We start from the raw sequence: 21,363 nt of genomic DNA, 5'->3' as shown, positions 1-21,363 counted from the left end.
ACCACTGCAACAAGTGTGTTACGATATTTCTCCACTCTAGACAGTTAAATTTGTTTATTTAAAGCGCATGGCTTGCCGAGCTTTTTAAATAATTAAAATTTAACTGTTGAGAGTGGAGGAATATCGTAATACATGAGTTTCTCTAATGATTTTTATCCTTCCTTTTCAAAGATTTGTAGAAAGTTGTGTTCTTTATATGTTATGTCATCAGGCATGGTCGCCTTTTTTCATGACGTCACAATAGGAAATTCAGAAGAAACCAAGAAAATTTGACGTCATAATCAAATTTCAACCAATCATTTGCTGAGAACAGTTATTTCACTAGTGAGGAGAACAATTTTTCACAATCGGTTGGGAAATTTAAAAAATAGTGAAAAAATTTGAGAAATTGCATTTTTCCTCTGTCAATATTGTATCACCTTCTAAAACTACACACAAGTTGCTGATTTCTCCACAAATTCTGATTGATAAACAAGAGGCTACCTAGAGCCTGAATCGCACACCTGGTAAACATATGCCATTTTGATAAAAAAAAATTTATTACAATTAGTTATGTTTGCTTATTTGTAGATCTATCTTATTTTGTGACATTTTTGTAGGTCTTGTACTGATGATCCTATCTTACTGTTGACAGTTTATCCCATTGAACTTGAGGATAAAGGATACAACAGATACAGTTAAGTCTGCCTCATATCTTGACTTACATCTAGAAATTGACAATGAGGGTCGGTTGAAAACAAAACTTTACTACAAAAGAGATGATTTTAGCTTCCCAATTGTGAACTTTCCAATTCTATGTAGCAACATTCTGGCAGCGTCTGCATATGGAGTATATATCTCCCAGTTGATACGATATTTCAGGGCTTGTATTTCCTATCATGATTTCCGATAGACTGAGGGTTGCTGCTCACAAGGAAGCTATTAAACCAAGAGTTCAAAGTGGTGAAGTTGAAATCATCCCTTCATAAATTTTACATACGCCATCGCATGTTGGTTGACTGTTTTGAAATATCTGTTTGACAGATGACGACGGATATGTTAAAATTGTCGTTACTACAATCTCGTCCTCTTCCCACGAATGTGACCTACCAAATTAGACTTAGCACCGAGTTTGTACTTACATGAACAACACAACGGTTGCCACATGTGGAGCAGGATCTGCTTACCCTTCCGGAGCACCTGATCTATGCTGATCAACCCCGGTTTTTGGTGGGGTTCGTGTTGCTAAGTCTTGAGTTTTCTATGTTGTATTTTGTGAACTGTTGTATGTCTTTTGGTATTTTTCCTCTTTTGCCATGGCATTGTCAGTTTATTTTCATCTTATGAGTTTGAATGTCCCTTTGGTATCTTTTGCCTCTCTTTTTCTTATGCCTTTCTATTATTGGGAAAGATATGAAACCTTAATTTACCCCAGAATCAGTTGATCTTTGTCAGGCTATTTAAATTTTTGCAAGTTGACCTGTCCCATTGTATAAATACAATAGCTATTGTTCTCTGTGGAGTTTATTCTATGGGACCTTTAAAATTTCTCCTTGAAAAGCCTATTACATGTATTAGGGGTCAATCGACAATTTGGGCCAAGAGACTTATTTTGGATCTTATTTTGCTGAACACTTAAGCTTTCTAGAATTTCTCAAGTTGTTGCAAAAAAAAAACACTCAAAATTGGTATTATTAGTTTTTTGTTGGCAATAACTCCTATAAGGGGTCAACTGACGATTCATCTATGTTGACTTATTTGTAGATCATATTTTGTTGAACATTTTAACTATTAAATGATTCTCTCTATCAACTACAGTTATCTTTAAAAAAAAGGCAAAAAGGGTAAGAATCAAATCAAGGGCAATAACTCCTATAAGGGGTCATTTGACAGTTTGACAGTTTCTGGCTTATTTGTAGATCTTATTGTTCTGGACTTTTACTGTTCGAAATTTATGTGTATCTGTTATATTTTCAAGATATTTAGTAAAAACAGTGAAGTTTGCAAACAAAATATCTTTCAGGCACAATAGCTCCAAATTAGGTCATCTGATTTTTTTTAAATTCTGCAGGAGATAGACCTTGACCTGCTGATCATTTGTTTCCATGTCAGAATTGCTCTAACTGCTTTAGTTTTTGAGATGTAAGCCAAAAACTGCATTTCCTCCCATATTCTTTTTTTAGCCATGGTGGACAAGAATAAAAAACACAAACTTCACACTAGATACCCTAAGGATCATTTAGCCCAAGTTTACTTGAAATTGATCCTGTGGTTTCAATGGAGAAGATCTTTGATAAAGTTTACACCAGACGACGGACGGATGAACGTCGGACAGACAGATGATTGAAATAAAGGGATGGCAAAAGGCCTTTAAGGCCAGGTGAGCAAAATCTATTCATAACACAACAGCAGGGAAATATTTATAGTTTTCTAACAAACCATAAGTTACCCACGGTGTCATATTTCTGTTAACCCCAGTCAATAGTCAGTAATTTAATTTGAATGAAAGAACTGAGGTAATTCACTGAGACAACAACCCAACAACATTAGATAACCTAATTAGACACCTAACTGTCCATGTACAGGCCTCAAAGATTGACAAAAACCATGAGTTTGAATGGCCATATATATACTGCAAGTCTACATAATCGGCCATTTAAGAATAAATTTTACCAACCGTATTTGAACCACAGAATTTAACATACATGTACCGGTATATCTTAGTTCAGCATTAAACAATTTCTAGGAATCTTAATATATTCCCCATTGACTATTCATTAAAATTAAATTCCATAGACAACACTTGAGGAAGTTTTGTGGTAGCATGCTCATCTTAAGTGTAGGATGTTGTCATTCAATCCTAATGACTGCTTGAAACCAAAGATATAAAATTTTGCTTTCTACATGTTCTATGCACAGCAAACAGCATAAGGGCATTGGAGTAAAAACTGGTAAGCTTGCAGTCAGAGCATTGTGTCAAGGTAAGACATAATAATGAAACAGAGAATACCAAAGATCTGCAATCAACACCTAGTAAAATCCATAGATAACCAAACACATTGAAATGGAACTATAAATACAACCAATAGATATATAGATAATAGATATATAGTCTATAATGTTCAACATTGCTGGAAGGAGTTGCAACCTTGGCTTCATTTGGCACTATAACATAATCTTATTTAATCTCTCATTAAATCAAAATCAAACAAGAATGTGTCCATAGTACACGGATGCCCCACTCGCACTTTCATTTTCTATGTTCAGTGGACCGTGAAATTGGGGTCAAAACTCTAATTTGGCATTAAAATTAGAAAGATCATATCATAGGGAACATGTGTACTAAGTTTCAAGTTGATTGGACTTCAACTTCATCAAAAACTACCTTGACCAAAAACTTTAACCTAAGGCGGGACGGACGGACGAACGAACAAACGACCGAACGGACGGATGGACGGACGGACGATTGGACACACAGACCGAAAAACATAATGCCCCTAAGTGGGGCATAAAAACAATTCTATATTCTTTGAACTGTTGTCCTTTTTGAAATGCATTTTTTGTCAGTTTAATATTCTTAAGTAAACAGATAGAACAACTGCATCCTATAATCATTTATATATTCTATATATGCCTAATTCAGAAGATCTGTTTCGATAACCTTTTCCTCAACAGTTTTCAAAACACATAAATTTTGATATGCTAATTAATATTCATCAAAAAGTTAAGCGACATCATTATAGCTTTACTCTGGGACTTAATACATGAATTCCCTCCAGCAATGTTCATCATAGACTTGTTTGTACTTATAGTTACATTTTGTACATTTCAATATTTTTGGTTATCTATGAAATTATTGCGACCCAAATGAAACTTTTCCACAGAGTCATCTCTTATTGGTCAATCTATTTAACCTTTTGTCAGTTCTATTGTCCCATTGAATAAATACAATAGCTATTGTTCTATGTGTAGCTTATTCACTGAGACCTTTAAACTTCTTCTAAGAGAAATCTATCACTCATTGATTAATTTACCTGAGTAAAAAAGTTATCTTCTAAATAGATGAAAATACATTTTTCAACTCAAAAACTGCAATTGATGTACGTTGTTACTGATAATTCATTCAATATTAATAATATATTTTCAATCTGTTTAATATATAAACACTGATTTAATTGTAAAAAGTTGATTTCTGACAAAATTTTCAACATTGTTCCTATTGAAAATTGTTTATTTGTGTGTTTGACAAATAAACACTGGAAAATGACAAAGTTCAAATTAAGGCCTCCTTAAATGTATTATATAGCTAAACAAAAACAAAAAAAAATACACAAATTTCATTAGGAACAATGCTAAATATTTTGTCAGAAATCAACTTTTTAGGGTTATTTAAGGATGTTCCTTGTATTGTTTTTGATTTTTTTATCAGATATTCTGAATCCTCTTGTTTTATCCACATGGTACCATTTATTTATTAAACAAATTTTACCAGCTAACCCTTACTTTTCTTTTCATAATTTTATTATAAAATTATAAACGACAGTGAACCAAGGCCTGGTAAATCTTCAGTACAATAGAATCCCTAAAGTGGATACCTCGGGTATGCAGTGTTGTTACGATAAAAAACACTAAATTTGAAAGAATTTATAACAACAACACTTTAGGGATTGCTGCAGTAATTTAATTAGATCGACATGTTTAGGTGCCTAGGGCACTGTCATCAGGATAAAAACAATACAGAAAATTGCGCCTGAAGTACAAAATAGGGTATGCATAAATTACTAAAGTATAAATAGAAAGTGAAAGTATACATGTATGGAAGTAAATTTTCTATTATATTTTATTATAAGTTTAAAAAGCCATTTTTGAAAATCTTATAAAATCCTTATTTTTTTCATAGTTTTTGAAAGAAAAAAGGTGCTCATTTTAATTGTAAGAAAAATCTAGAGAGAACCACTTCCCGCCAAATTCTCAATGGCTTATAAGTGTTATATATATATCAAAAACAAGGACATGAACCTTGCATTTTTTTCTGCAATTTTAGTTTATTTAGGTTATATATATATACTATCAATTTATATCAGTCATTTAAAAGGCTTTGAAACAGATTAGCGAACATCCTTAAGTGACAAAATTGATCAGAAATACTTTGGTCACTTTGAAAATATTTTTGTATATGGAGAAAATGATGATCGCTGGCAAAGTCACAGTGGGCAAAGTCACTGTTATTTCTGCAGAGTGCAGAGAAAAACCTTACAAAGCATTGGGCGTTGTTAGATTAATTTAAGGAAAATCTTATAATAAATTTATACAATTGCATTTTTGTGATTTTCATGATCAAAACAATTGCCTCCATTTTTTTAAGGTCCGGAAGGAGTATTGATTTTTTAGTTGACTGTTGAGGTTCAGCCAAATATTCTTGAGCTCCTTGCTACTGCAAATCTTTTTCCTGTTTCTTGCTGACAAAATAGTAACATGTTCTAATGAATTTTGTATCAATGAAGTGACTGTGTATACTTCACTGTGTTTAAACTACTCCGGCAATAAATGTTTGGACTCAATAGTATCTAATATCTGGTACGGTGACGGACCATCAACAGACAGAGAAAAGGTAGGATTTCTGTTTATTTATTTGTTATTTTTATGATATTGAAGAATATAAATACACATATAACTATTTTCGATTGTGAGATGTAATACTTTCTACAACCGTTCTAGATTAATGGAGAAATAAGTAAAAAGGCACGTCAAAATGATGAATTGAGTAAACCTTGCCTCAAATTTGTTTAATTGCTTGCTAAATTGTGCACATTGCACAGAAAGAAAGGTATTAACATGGAAATTGCTAGTCACTTCGTTTGAGCATCTCAATGTTTGTATTAATGTGCATGGAACGAAAGAAATGTGTCATGTCAAAATGGAAGGACCAGTTTTGTCAATGTTGTTTACTACACAAGGACCCGGTTTTGTTTTGTTTTGAAACCATTATTTTATGAAAAGTAATAGTAACACGGATCTGAACATTGTCCTTTGAAAGAAATTCAATATATATGAGCGTATTCATGAAACTCATCTGCTGTTACAGCTGCTTTAAACAACACCAATGATTATTCTGGATTTATTTGCGGTTTGATACAAATAGTTAAGCAGCCATGAATTTGCATCCCTTGGTCTTGCATTCCAACGAGATCAAAACATGAATGTGAATTTTGAAAATAAACATGATGATCCAATTCACATACATCCAATTTGGCGGTTGTCTCTGTTATCTTGTTTCTTATAAAATTCTAAGATGGTATACCATATAGCTATAATATATCAGTGGCGGATCCAGTGAGCATAAAGGGCGTAGGCCCCCTTTATTGGCCAAAAAAGATTATTCTATCATGTTTTTCACGATTTATAAATGATTTTTTTAGCATAAATTTGTCCAAAAAAATTCCCACCTCGCTAAGCTCGGCTCGTGGATCTGCCTTTGTATATTGACAATTAGAAACTTGACCAATGTCACTATAATGTAAAACATTTGTCAATGTACAATAATCATTATACAATGGAGAGATAAAAAAACCGTTTATTTATGAAATTATTAATGAAATAATCATTATTGCATTTTCTGGATGGCCTGAGTTTATTTAACAAGGAGGGGTGAACATATTTTTAACGCATGATTATTGTGATCCGTTGCGCTGCATGAAAATTCATGCATACACTTTTGTCTAATTATTCTCTTGCTTTATAATGAACATTTAGTGTTCAGAATTTTTTTTTTTTCTGACGATCACAGAAAAGATTACACCCCCTAAGTCGAGTGAAATATTTATTAAGATAACCATCCTGTTGTTCAAGAAAATCACATCAAATGTGCGTTCTTCAATTTAAAGGCCGTACATATATACATTATCCAAGTTTGAACACTTATATTTACATAATTCATATAAAATAAAATGCTTCGCCGAGCACAGCCTGATACGACCGCAAAGGTCAAACCCTGAACAGTTGGGGCAAGTTTGGACACAATATTCAAGCTTGATACTGTCTGAATTTGGATTGTGATCAAATTTTTGACATAATCACTGGTGTTAAACTGATAATCGTAACTGGAATTACGACTATCCCAATATGGCGACGGCAGAAATAGGTAAAATCTTTTCAGTCATTTTTCTCAAATGCAGCTCGTTGTTGTCAAGAGTTACTCAGCTGCAAGGTTTATCTATACCATTACATCATATTTGAATCGTAACGGTGCACTATAATTGTCTAAGCGCTTAGAAAATTGCCGTCGAAAAATTCGGGATGATAATCGTAATTCGATGGCATTTTTCTTGTTTGATAATCGTAATTTCTTTATGGGATAATAGTAACTGAAAAATAAAAAATGTGTCTTCCAGCTTGTCAATGGTATTTTGTGTGTAAAAACGGCAATGTCCAGTTTAACGATGACATTAACGCGCAAAATAAAAAATAATGAAGCAACTTACAGGTTAATATTTAGGACAAATTTACTTACATGTATATATATCTCGATTTATAACTGACAACAATATGCATAACTGGTGGGAGGGTGCTATAAACTGAACGTTTATACTAAATTTCTGCGAGAAATGAACAAAATTTTCCATCAGTTACTTAACTGCATTATTGGATTTTTAACAGTTGATTATACTTTGATTTGTTGGATATGAGTTTTCATTTTGCCCTTTTCCTTATATTTCAATAGAAATACATATAGTTTAATTTTGGAGTGAAATGTATCCCGGTTGAAATAGCCGTTCATATTTTTCAAGTGAATTCACTATTGTTCTGTTTTACACTGATATTCTATATGATTTTAAAAATTAAATTCAAATATTTTGATTAAATACCCATGTATTTTGGACGTTTCTTTAAACAGGGTGGATGGCAAAGGATCTAGAATATTGGTCCTCAGAAGGCATAATATGTAGATCATCACAGTCGAAACTGGTTTAATTACAAAGACTTTAATAGATAATCAAACAAATATTTTGTGCTTCAGAAAAATACATGACAATTATGAAAGGCTAATTTTTGTTTTCATTTGATAGAAAAGTACTAAGTGTATGGTAATTATGCAAATACAAAAATGTTCTTCGTTACCTTCAATATTTTTTCTCTACAATAACTTCCATGCATATGTATGCAGCATATTTTTCATATACCAAGTATTTATGATTTCTTGAATCAGTTTGTTTCTGATATGGCGGAATATGCGCTATGATTTCTTAAAGTTGCAGTCATTCTTTGAATAAATATAGCTTGTAAGGTAATTTAAGGCCACATCAATTTGATTTCTTGATCTTCAGGCTTTTGGCCAAACTATTAAAGAACACAAATCCATGTTTGCCAAAGTTTAATTTTGGACCCTTTGGACCTCAATGTAGACCAATTTAAAAATGGGGCCCAATATCCAAAATAGTAATACAAGGTTAGAACCCCCAAAAATTAAAGACTTAATCTAATCCCATTGAAATTGGTTAAAAGATTTGTATTTATTTTCAATTGAAGATTTCTTGCTATTGCGCAATACTGTGCTGTTGCACAATACTTAGTTAATCTGTTATATATATAGATTTCGCCACTACAACAAATATGTTACGATATTTGTCCACTCGAGACAGTTAAATTTTAATATTTAAAGCGTGAGGCTTGCCGAGCTTTTAAAATAATTAAAATTTAACGTTGAGAGTGGAGAAATATCGTAATACACGAGTTATAGTGGTGGAATCTGTTTCTCTAATGATTTTTATTCTTCCTTTTCAAAGATTTACAGAAAGTTGTGTTCTTTATATGTGACGTCATCAGGCATGGTCGCCTTTTTTCATGACATCACAATAGGAAATTCAGAAGAAACCAAGAAAATTTGACATCATAATTAAATTTCGACCTATCATTTGCCGAGAACAGATATTTCACTAGTGAGGAGAAATATTTTTCTCACACCGATCAAGAAATGTGAAAATAGCACAAAAATTAGAGAAAATAATTTACACACCCTGTTTGGTGTGTATCTCCTGCCATATCAGTATTTGTTGCTTATATATATAAATCAGAAATAATCAATGTACAAATGGAAAATTTTTTGGAAAAAAAAAAAAACAAAAAAAATATGAAAAAAAACTCAATCCCAGCCTTCCCTTTGTGGTATGGAACCTTGTAGTACAATTTCAGAGAGATCCACACACTTAAACACAAGTTAATGTCTGGAAACTAGAAAAATGCTTGTTTTTGGCCCATTTTTATTCCCCCTGCCATAGCGAAGGGGGCATTAAGTTTTACCCTTGTCCGTCTGTACTTACGTACGTCCCAAAATTGGTTTCCGTTCTCTAACTTTAGTTTGCCTCAACCAAATGTTATGAAACTTATACACAATGCTTATTAACACAAAACACAGATCAAGTTTGAATTTTGGTGGCATCACTTTTACCGTTCTAGAGTTATGCCCCTTTACAAATGGAGAATTGCTGAATATATCGTTTCCGTTCTCTAACTTTAGTTTGTCTCAACCAAATGTTATGAAACTTATACACAATGCTTATTACCACAAAACACAGATCAAATTTGAATTTTGGTGGCGTCACTTTTACCGTTCTAGAATTATGCCCCTTTACAAATGGAAAAATTGCTGAATTTTTCGTTTCCGTTCTCTAACTTTAGTTTGTCTCAACCAAATGTTATGAAACTTATACACAATGCTTATTACCACAAAACACAGATCAAATTTGAATTTTGGTGGCGTCACTTTTACCGTTCTAGAATTATGCCCCTTTACAAATGGAAAAATTGCTGAATTTTTCGTTTCCGTTCTCTAATTTTAGTTTGCCTCAACCAAATGTTATGAAACTTATACACAATGCTTATTACCACAAAACACAGATCTAGTTTGAATTTTGGTGGCGTCACTTTAACCGTTCTAGAGTTATGCCCCTTTAAAAATGAAAAAATTGCTAAATTTTTATTTTCTTCTATATATCAAGTAATTTTTAAAATTGGAGTTATCTTCCTTTGTCCATGATTATAGTTGAATCAACTACAATCAATGCTTTATACAATGCAATGTTAAATTTTGACTTCCACTGATAAGGGAGCTACCATTTGATTTTTATGGGGGGGCTAGGATGAAATTTGAAAATAAACTGCTTCGCTGAGCGCAGCTAGATACGCCCGCAGAGGTCCAACCCTGAACAGTTGGGGCAAAAATGGACACAATATTCAAGCTTGATTCAGGTCTGAATTTGGATTGTAATTAAATATTTGACATATTATAGGTTTCTGAATAAATGTAATCAAAGAACTTGAAATTGGTTATATGAATTGAATTTATATTCAATTAAAGATTTCTTGCTGTTGTGCAATACTTAGTAAATCTGTTGTCAGACTATAAACAAATAAAGTTGAATTAATTCTCAATGTCATTTTAGAAATTCATGAAAATAAAAAGGGAGCTTACATCAATAAATATAAACAATTCACCAAAGTTTCATGAGAATTGGTGACAGAATTTTTGAGTTATTGTCCGAAAACTGGAAAATCACCCCTTTTTTTAATGAATAAAACCCCATAACTCAGAAATGTAAAATGTAAAATTTATAAAATTCTCAAGGGAGCTTACATTAATACATACAAACAATTCATCAAAGTTTCATAAGAATTGCTGAAAGCGTTTTTGAGTTTTTGTCCGAAAACTGGAAAATCCCCCCTTTTTTATGAATAAAACCCTGTAACTCGGAAACGTAAAATCTAAAATTTATAAAAATCGAAAGGGAGTTCATGTCAATAGATATACACAATTCACCACAATTTCTTGCAAGTTGGTGAAAGCATTCTTGACTTTTTGTCCGAAAACTGGAAAATCCCCCTTTTTTTAATGAATAAAACCCCATAACTCAGAAAGGTAAAATCTAAAATTTATAAAAAACGAAAGGGAGCTCACGTCAGTAGATATAAACAATTCACCAAAGTTTTATGCAAATTGGTTAAAGCATTTTTGAGTTAATGTCCGACATGTTGACGACGGACGGACAGACGGACGGACGGACAGACGGACAACGATATACCATAATACATCCCTTAAACGGGCGTATAAAAATAGGCAGGACAGGATTTTTAAGTTAAAAAAAAAAGGCAGGACAGGATTTTTAAGTTAAAAAAAAGGCAGGATGAGATTATTTGCAAAAAAAAAAGGCAGGATGACAATTTATGTAAAAAAAAAAGTCAGGATAAACTAAAAAAAAAAGGCAGGACCGAATCGAGTGAAAAATAAAAAGGCAGGCCCGAATAGAGGGGAAAATAAATAGGCAGGACAAAATTTTTCATCCTAGCCCCCCCATAAAAATCAAATGGTAGCTCCCTAAAACACAGATCAAGTTGAATTTGGGTAGTGTCACTTTAACCATTATTGAGTGATGCCCCTTTATAAATCGAAAGATTGCAAAATTTTTAGTTTCCATTCTGTAACTTTAGTTTGCCCCAACCAAACATTATGAAACCTATACACAATATTCATTACCACAAAACTGAGATCGAGTACAAATTTTTTGTTTCCGTTTTCTAACTTTAGTTTGCCTCAACCAAATGTTATGAAACTTATACACAATGCTTATTACTACATAATTCAGATTACCGGTAAGTAGGAAATTTGGTGGCAACACTTTTACCATTCTTGAGAAATGTCCCTTTATAAAAACATAAAAATTGCGGAATTTTTCGTTTCCGTTCTCTAAATTTAGTTTGTCTCAACCAAATGTTATAAAACTTATACACAACCGTTCTAGAGTTATGTGTGTTTACAAATAGAATAAAATGCTCCGCAGGGCGCAGCTTGATACGACCGCAGAGGTCGAACCCTGAACAGTTGGGGCAAGTATGGACACAACATTCAAGCTTGATACAGCTCTGAATTTGGATTGTGATTAAATATTTGACACAGCATAGGTTTCTGACACAGAATGAATGTGGTCTAAGAACTTAAAAATTTTAAATTGGACATTCACCTATTATGGTCCAATATCCAAAATCTAAATACATGGTTAGATTCAGCATATCAAAGAACCCCAAGAATTCAATTTTTGATGAAATCAAACAAAGTTTAATTTTGGACCCTTTTGACCTCAATGTGGACAAAGTTGATAACGGGGCCCAAAAATCAAAAATCTAAATACATGGTTAGATTCAGTATATCAAAGAACCCCATATATTCAATTTTTGTTGAAATCAAACAAAGTTTAATTTTGGACCCCGATTTGGACCAACTTGAAAACTGGGCCCATAATCAAAAATCTAAATACATGTTTAGATTCAGCATATCAAAGAACCCTAAAAATTCAATTTTTGTTAAAATCAAACTAAGTTTTATTTTGGACCCTTTGGACCTTAATGTAGACCAATTTGAAAACGGAACCAAAAATTAAGAATCTTAATACACGGTTAGATTCGGCATATCAAAGAACCCCAATAATTCAATTTTTGATGAAATCAAACAAAGTTAAATTTTGGACCCTTTGGACCTCAATGTGGACCAATTTAAAAATGGGGCCCAAAATCCAAAAACTTAATACACGGTTAGATTCAGCATATTAAAGAACCCCAAGAATTCAAGAATAAAACCCCATTGAAATTGATCAAGAAATAAGCAATTTATACGAAGTATCTTCTTTTGCACAATACTGTGCAATTGAATATTTCTTGCTATTGCGCAATACTGTACAATTGACAATTTCTTGCTATTGCGCAATATTGTGCTATTGGATATTTCTTGCTATTGCGCAATACTGTGCAATTGAAGATTTCTTGCTATTGCGCAATACTGTGCAATTGAAGATTTCTTGCTATTGTGCAATACTGTGCAATTGAAAATTTCTTGCTATTGCACAATACTTATGATATAATAATTTACACATCCTGTTTGGTGTGTATCTCCTACCATATCATTATTATTTGCTTTTAAATATTAATCAGAAATAACCAACTTAAAATGAAAAATTTTAAAAGAAAAAAAAAAGGAAAAAAAAAAAAAAAAGAAAAAAAAAAAATCCCCCCTCCCAAATTTTTTGAACCCCCTTATGATTCATCACCCCCAAACTCAATACCAGCCTTCCCTTTGTGGTATGGTACCTTGCAGTACAATTTCAGAGAGATCCATACACTTGAACACAAGTTATTGTCTGGAAACTAGAAAAATGCTTATTTTTGGCCCCTTTTTGGCCCCCAATTCCTAAACGTTTCAGGCAATTACCCCCAAACTCAATTCCAGCTTTCCCTTTGTGATATGGAACCTTGTAGTACAATTTCAGAAATATCCAAACACTTACACACAAGTTATTGTCATGAAACTAGAAAAATGCTTGTTTTTTGCCCCTTTTTTGGCCCCTAATTCCTAAAATTTTGAGGCAATTACCCCCAAAATCAATTACAGCCTTCCCTTTGTGATATGGAACCTTGTGGTACAATGTCACAGAGATCCATACACTTACACACAAGTTATTGTCTGGAAGTTACAAAAATGCTTATTTGTGGCCCCTTTTTGGCCCCTTATTCCTTAACTGTTGGTACCATAACCCCCAAAATCAATCCCAACCTTCCTTTCGTGGTATTAAACCTTATGGTAAAATTTCATGGAGATCCATTCACTTAAACTAAAGTTAGAGTGCGAAAACCAATGTGTCTTCGGACGACGCCAGACGACGACGACGACGACGACGACGCCAACGTCATACCAATATACGACCAAAAAATTTTTAATTTCTGGGTCGTATAAAAATTGCTGAATTTTTAGTTTCTGTTCTCTACTTAAGTTAGCCTCAACCAAATGTTATGAGACTTACACACAATGCTTAGTACCACAAAACTCAGATCAAGTTCAAATTTGGGTAGCGTCACTTTTACCGTTCTTCAGTTATGTCCCTTTATAACTATATGATATGCAAGCGGGGGCATCATCTGTGTCCACATGTGGACACTATCCACATTTATTTGCCCCTAATTCCTGAATGTTTGTGGCAATTACCCCCAAACTCAATCCCAGCCTTCCCTTTGTGATATGGAACCTTGTGGTACAATTTCAGAGAGATCCATACACTTACACACAAGTTATTGTCCGGAAACTACAAAAATGCTTGTTTTTGGCCCCTTATTCCTAAACTGTTGGTACCATAACCCCCAAAATCAATCCCAACCTTCCTTTTGTGGTATATTGAACCTTCTGGTAAAATTTCATAGAGATCCATTCACTTAAACTAAAGTTATTGTCCGGAAACCAAATGTGTCTTCTGACGATGACCATATGATAGCATTATACGAACGCAAAATTTTTTGCGGTCGTATAAAAACGTATAGAGAGCTTAAACCTCAAATTGTGTTACAACCTTCATTTCTTTGTATTTCGCTGTAAAAGTATTTGTTTTTATACAAAGAAAAATTGAAATTATTTTTTTTCCAATAAAGCAGGAATTCAAGCGTTTACGAATTTAAATAAATGATGAGTTGTCCTCTCAGAGAAACCATTTTCCAACGTGTCATCAAACTCCTGTTGAATGATGGATCTTAATTTGCGTTATACAGTTATGCATTATTTTCTATGACAAAACCAAGTTCTGCTTTTAGAACGAAAGCGGGTCGTACACATTGACAAAACCAGGTCCTTCAATTTTGACATGACCCATTTCTTCCGTTCCATGCATATTAATACAAATATTGAGGTGCTCAAAGTGACTAGTCTTGCAATCTCCATGTTGATATCTTTCTTTCCATACCTTTGTTACCATACAATGTGCACAATTTAACGAGAAATTAAACAAATTCGAGGCAAGGTTCACTCAATTCATCATTTTGACGTACCTTTTTACCTATTTCTCCATTGATCTAGAACTGTTGTAGAAAATATCACATCTCACAATCGAAAATAGTTATATGTGTATTTATATTCGTCCAGGGGTGTGGAAATGCTCAATCAGGTAATAGCAACGATACACTGGAAATGGTCATTATTAATTTCAAGCTCTGATTTCTCAAGAATGAAAACTAAATGATCGGTTGGATAAGCATCTTTAGATATGTCATTGCTCGGATGTTGACCAAGGGAAAAGAGGCACCTCATAAAATAAGCATTGTGTATAAGATTCATAACATTTGATTGAGGCAAACTAAAGTTAGAGAATAGAAACGAAAAATTCAGCAATTTTTCCATTTGTAAAGGGACATAACTCTAGAAAGGAAAAAAGTGACGCCACCAAAATTCAAACTTGATATGTGTTTTGTGGTAATTAGCATTGTGTATAAATTTCATAACATTTGGTTGAGGCAAACTAAAGTTAGAAAACGGAAACAAAAAATTTGTACTTGATCTTAGTTTTGTGGTAATGAATATTGTGTATAGGTTTCATAATGTTTGGTTGGGGCAAACTTAAGTTACAGAATGGAAACTAAAAATTTTGCAATCTTTCGATTTATAAAGGGGCATAACTCAATAATGGTTAAAGTGACACTACTCAAATTCAACTTGATCTGTGTTTTATCAGTAGAAGTCAAAATTAAACATTGCATCATATAAAGCATTGATTGTAGTTGATTCAACTATAAACATGGACAAAGGAAGATAACACCAATTTTAAAAATTACTTGATATTTAGAAGAAAGTTAAAGTGACGCCACCAAAATTCAAACTTGATCTGTGTTTTGTGGTAATAAGCATTGTGTATAAGTTTCATAACATTTTGAAACCAATTTCAGGACGTACGGATGTACGGACATATGTACAGACGGACAAGGGTAAACCTTAATGCCCACTCCGCTACGGTGGGGGCATAGAAATAAAACAGTTGGTTGAAGAACTTGGTTTAGACAAGAAACGGAAATCAATTCTAGCAATAAAGGACAAATAGCATGAAAATAAACAGAATAGAGGAATTTCAAGTTCTATAATATTTTGATTTCGCTTAGTTATCTAAAATAGTCTCAAATTTACAATTGGCCTACCAAGTGTTTTTTGGGGGAAAAGGGGCAGGGGGGTTTAAACAACAATTCAATAAATTATCAATTATTTGGTTTTCATCTCTTCATTAACTTTAAAACTTCACACAGGCTCACAGAAGAAAATATAAGTCATGATATAATCTCCCAGGTTCATGGAAGCTAGCATCGAAAAATAATTTGCAAAATTGGTCTCTAGATTCTTTAAAGTGGGTTTTTTGGTTGGTTTCTATCTCGTTGGTGTATACTCAACTTATATTTTTATCATTCTAACATACAAACAAAGACCATGAATGAGGGTTATAATGGGGTACCTGCATGACGAATAACGGTAAAAAAATCTTGCTAAATGGCGTTAATGGTGATTTTTGGTGCATGATGATAAAATGTACATTTCCTTTATGACGACATGGACAATAAAAAAATAAAATGATTTTGACAAATCATGTTAATTTTTTTCCAAAAATAACGGTAATGGATCATTATTTGAGACCTCTGACAAATCACGATAAGAATATTTTGACGAATCACGATAAAATTTTAACTAATTTGATGCTAACAATAGCCGAAAATGACCTTTTGACGCCTGAAGGTAGAGAGCATTCTTATCCTCATGAATACCATATTCATTGTGTTTATAAAAACTGTTTTAGAAACATACACGTCTACAGTAAAATACATCTTCATTCCAAAATTCATTAAGAAATCAGGGCAAGTAACTTTTCTTCTGGACAAGTAAAATTTATAATTTCACTTGCCCGGGGACAAGTGGTCAACACCCTTGTCGTCAATATCATAAAAATAAAAAATAAATAAACAGAACTCCTACCTTTTCTCTGTCTGTTGATGGTCTGTCACCGTACCGGATATTAGATACTATTGAGTCCAAACATTTTTTGCCAAAATGTGACAATATGATGGGCTTCAAAATATATATTTATATATTTACAAGTCTAAATTGAAAACAACGTTCAAACCTATGATTGCGTGGGATAAAAACCGCAATTTTTATACGTGTGCATGCAAAACAAATTTCTTGGTAGAGGGGTCTAAATACAGCACAAACAACATTTTCCAAAAGACCAAAAAAATGAAAAAGTATATTTTAACAAAACACATTTGACTAGCAGGTCGAACAACGGATGTTCTTAAACACTACTGACTGCCATTGGCGATAGCCAAATAAACGGATCACCAGATGTAACAAAATGGATCTCAATTATAAATTTAATACCAAACAGAAAACATAAACTTGCGGAAAAGATGGTATACCGCAAACATGAGGTGCAAAAATTTGTACACCATATCCCGATTTCGACAATTAATGTCTCTTCATTGATGTTAGGAATCGAAACGGTCTTTGGAAGGCCATATAATTTACCTCAATTTAGGATTGACTCTTAAATTTTGAAGAGTCGAAATAGGATGAACGGATTATATAAACCCGAAGGCAAATATAATACAAGCCCAAACGAAAAAATATAAACAAGTCTAAATTGAAAACAACGTTCAAACCTATAATTGCGTGGGATAAAAACCGCAATTTTTATACGTGTGCATGCAAAACAAATTTCTTGGTAGAGGGGTCTAAATACAGCACAAACAACATTTTCCAAAAGACCAAAAAAATGAAAAAGTATATTTTAACAAAACGCATTTGACTAGCAGGTCGAACAACGGATGTTCTTAAACACTACTGACTGCCATGGTGATTGCCAAATAAACGGATCACCAGATGTAACAAAATGGATCTTAATTATAAATTTAATACCAAACAGAAAACAATAAACTTGCGGAAAAGATGGTATAAACACAAACATGAGGTGCAAAAAATTTATATATATAATTATAGCAGGGTTTAAGAACATCAGTTGTTCGACCTGCTAGTCAAATGCGTTTTTTTAAAATATACTTTTTCACTCATTTGATCTTTTGGAAAATGTTGTTTGTGCTGTATTTAGACCCCTCTACCAAGAAATTTGTTTTGCATGCACACGTATAAAAATTGCGGTTTTTATCCAACATATAGGTTTGAACGTTGTTTTCAATTTAGACTTGTGTATATATATTTATATATTCTTAATATGTTTAATAAAATTCATTGAATAAAATAACACAGGGATATATCTATCAAGAAAATTATACAAATAAGTTTTAGACAGTGATTGTTTTAATTCAAGGTTAAAATTACATGTAAATATAAGTACATGTACACATGTAGGCCATATGCTGACATGTTATAATAACAATTAATTAATGAACTGGACATACGCAAGATTCACTACTATAAATTGTCCAGATTGGTAAAAACATGTCAATTAAAGTCAGCTTGATAGATATTCATCTGTGTATCTTTAGAATAAAAACTATTATTGCCAAAGTAATAGAAATTTTGATAAACTGTTATATTCAAATGAAATTGTATATAAACTATTGCATGCACTGTTGAAAAAAGACCGTCCGTTATGGACACACCGTTCTAGACCGGCCGAATAAAGTGTTGTTTACAACTACCTTCTGTTTTGTCACAGAGACACAGTGTACTTTAAACATGTTAAATTGATAGACTTATTGCGAAAAAAATTATCAGACATATGGTCAGATCATATGTTTTCGTACGTCATATGAATTCGTACTATGCATGCTTTTTCAATGGATATTGTGACGTCACAATGCATTCTTAATAACACGAAAACCCTTAATACGTGGATAATTTAGTTTATACTTTCGTTTTCAAACCACCTCTCGGTGAAAATAAAAATTAATACTGTTAAATTAGTTGTCTGGGCTCCTTGAATTTGGTAATAATTTCCATGTTTCTTGTTGACAAAACAATTACAGGGTTTTGAATTGAATTTCGTACCTTGAAGAAGTCAGAGAACTTACTGCGAATATGTACTTTCGTTTTCAAGTCACTTATCCAGTAAAGTGTAAATTTATCCCGGGTGAAAGTAACACTGTTAAAATAAAAAAAAATGTGAACAATTCAATTCTAATAATATTGAAAATGAAGAGGATATCATATCTCTTATTTTGTTTCTTTGATAATATTTTTTAAATTATCTAAGGTTTGATTCATACTTGAAATGATTTTAAATCCATACCATACATCAACATATCAACACTTCAATATGCTATAAACTGAAAGAAAAAAGAGGAAACGTGGGTACCCCTATGGAATTTTTATGTGTGTATTTTTATATTTTTCTTCAAAATATACATGTCAGGGGGAAATTATCCCATCATTGAAATAATGACAACATTTGGTCTGAACTGTTGAGTTCAAAATGTATGGGAATTGAAATTACATGGGTGTATTAATTATAAAGTGTCAGTCAACTACAGTCATGACACTTTTGACAGTATTACTGTCATGCTAACTTGTACAAGTAAGTCAAGCTTACTGAATACTCATATAGATATGAATGGTGTTTGACTATGCAGAAAAACTATTGATCTTTGAATTGATCCCTTTCACAATACAATTTATCTTCCAACTGATGTTTTTTTTCCAGAAAAATTTGATGTCACAATGTCCTATGATGAGTTTTCCCTCCAAATGACCCCAGGTCAATCGGGCAGTTCATTCATAAATCGAAATTGGAATCTTGTGTTTTTAGACTCGCAATATGTTGACATCTTATTTAAAAAAAGGTTTATCAGAAGGAATTGACAAAGGTTTCATGTTGTTCCGACTCTAGGTTGATTAGCCCAAATCTATCCATCCCAAGTCAATCTGGCCCATTACATATTTAGAGTCGATTTGGCCCCTATATGAAAAATACTTACAAGTGATAAAAGTAGTATTAATTGATTTTTAGAAAATACAGGTTAAAGAATATTATGAATATACATGTGATACAATGGAATAATAGTGTAACGTGTACACAGGGTAAGCGTGTCTATTTTTATTATAGAATAGGTTTGTTACCAGTTTGATACTGGATCCGAAATATACTATTTACAAAGTATATGAATTATTCACCAAATAATTTATATCCATCAAATTATGTCAATGAACTAAAACTAAAATATATACAACTGCTCTTGCTTTAACATGTTTAACAGTTAAATTTAATTATACATTAATCATTCCACTTTGAAATATATACAAATGACACAAATTTGTACAACATGTACAAATACCGATTTGTCCTTGGTCATGGACAAACTTCTAACATGCCTAATGGTACAATTTAGTACCCTACAAGCTACGACTTGTCCTAATGGTACATTTTGGTACCATACAAGCTACGACTTGTCTTATACGGTAAAATTTATACTTGACAAACTACAACTTGTACAAGTCATAAAGGACAGGTACCAACCTTGTCCTTTGTTGCATTACAATCATGAATACAATTCCATATTAGAGAATACAATCTAATCACATACCGTACGTATCATGGCCATCGTCTTCGTAGACTTCAGACGAATAACATAGAGCAAGGAATCGTGCCTGCTTATATACCACAATGGTAGCCGTACCATTCTTGAAGGAGGGGTGTTCTTTCCTAAGTGCCTCAAAAAGCCCTCATTACTCGCATTAGAGATTCCTTTGGAACACCCCTTCACATTCAGTTTACCCGCCAAATATCTTATTCATTTCTAATACATAAAATAAGGCTGCTGCTGTTGAACTGTATCTAAGGTAAACTATCTAACCTAAGTCTAAGATACAAAATCATCACAATATGTTAATGGTAGGCGATAAAAAATTATTGCAATATATGTACTATGTACATGTAGATGTGCATAGCCTTCAGAAATTGTTATCAGTTGAATTTTGCAGGAGTTATGAGTCTTTGTAATCTGGTGAGATTTTGTTTGCCAAGTGACAATGTGGGGACATGGGGTATGTGAGCCTTCTCACAAAGGTTCTTTAATCATATATCAAATATTGATTTGAGACATTATAGGTTAGTAAGAAATATTTCTATGATATTTTCTATCAGCTATTCAGAAGTTCATCTTTTATTTATTGTCATGATGTGAAAGAAACCAAATGATTATAAAAATAGTGCTATGGTTCCTCTTCAGAATTATGTCAATATGGTCAAATTATAACGGTATTCTCTTTGCAACTAGTATTTAGTTAAGAATTATTAAGCCTTAAGTCAAAATGAAGGTGCTTCCCTTTTAGAATTTGATTTAGTCATTATCATACCTGGTATCCCAATCCCAAAATGCAGAGGGATCTGAATCTCGAGGTAAGTAGAATTTGGATCCAATTCCCATGCAGGAATTATGCTTGGTGGGAATCTAATCCAGATTTTACCTACCCACCGCTACAAACTTTTCATTAATCATGTTAATTGCTCCTTAGGATTTGGATCCCTCAGTGGATTTCAGATTGGGATAGCCTGTGTGTTAAACAGATGAATAATTCAGAAAGGAATC

At 32.7% G+C, this 21,363-nt stretch overlaps 2 protein-coding genes across 18 annotated transcripts in view; one reads left to right on the top strand and one right to left on the bottom strand.

The window, feature by feature from the left end:
* LOC127736564 (uncharacterized) overlaps window positions 1-18,892 on the bottom strand; it is a 100,694-nt gene extending 81,802 nt beyond the window's left edge. For 4 of the 8 annotated variants that reach the window (XM_052247144.1, XM_052247138.1, XM_052247145.1 and 1 more), the window contains exon 1: window positions 18,827-18,886. The gene's annotated coding sequence lies outside the window, so the exon portion shown is untranslated. Of the gene's footprint in view, window positions 1-16,792; window positions 16,886-18,826 lie in introns of all 8 variants that reach the window. The other 4 variants (XM_052247140.1, XM_052247142.1, XM_052247141.1 and 1 more) reach the window with 2 other exon arrangements.
* Window positions 18,893-19,110: 218 nt separating this feature from the next.
* The window catches only part of LOC127736561 (mucin-12-like), a 67,343-nt gene continuing 65,090 nt past the window's right edge, over window positions 19,111-21,363 (top strand). For all 10 annotated transcript variants that reach the window (XM_052247133.1, XM_052247128.1, XM_052247134.1 and 7 more), the window contains exon 1: window positions 19,111-19,150. The gene's annotated coding sequence lies outside the window, so the exon portion shown is untranslated. The remainder of the gene's footprint in view (window positions 19,151-21,363) is intronic.

Source organism: Mytilus californianus, unplaced genomic scaffold (assembly GCF_021869535.1).
Source record: "Mytilus californianus isolate M0D057914Y unplaced genomic scaffold, xbMytCali1.0.p SCAF_33, whole genome shotgun sequence".
Classification (NCBI taxonomy): Eukaryota; Metazoa; Mollusca; class Bivalvia; order Mytilida; family Mytilidae; genus Mytilus; species Mytilus californianus.
Note: the sequence above shows the minus strand (reverse complement) of the source record. Positions and strands in the feature narration are given on the sequence as shown.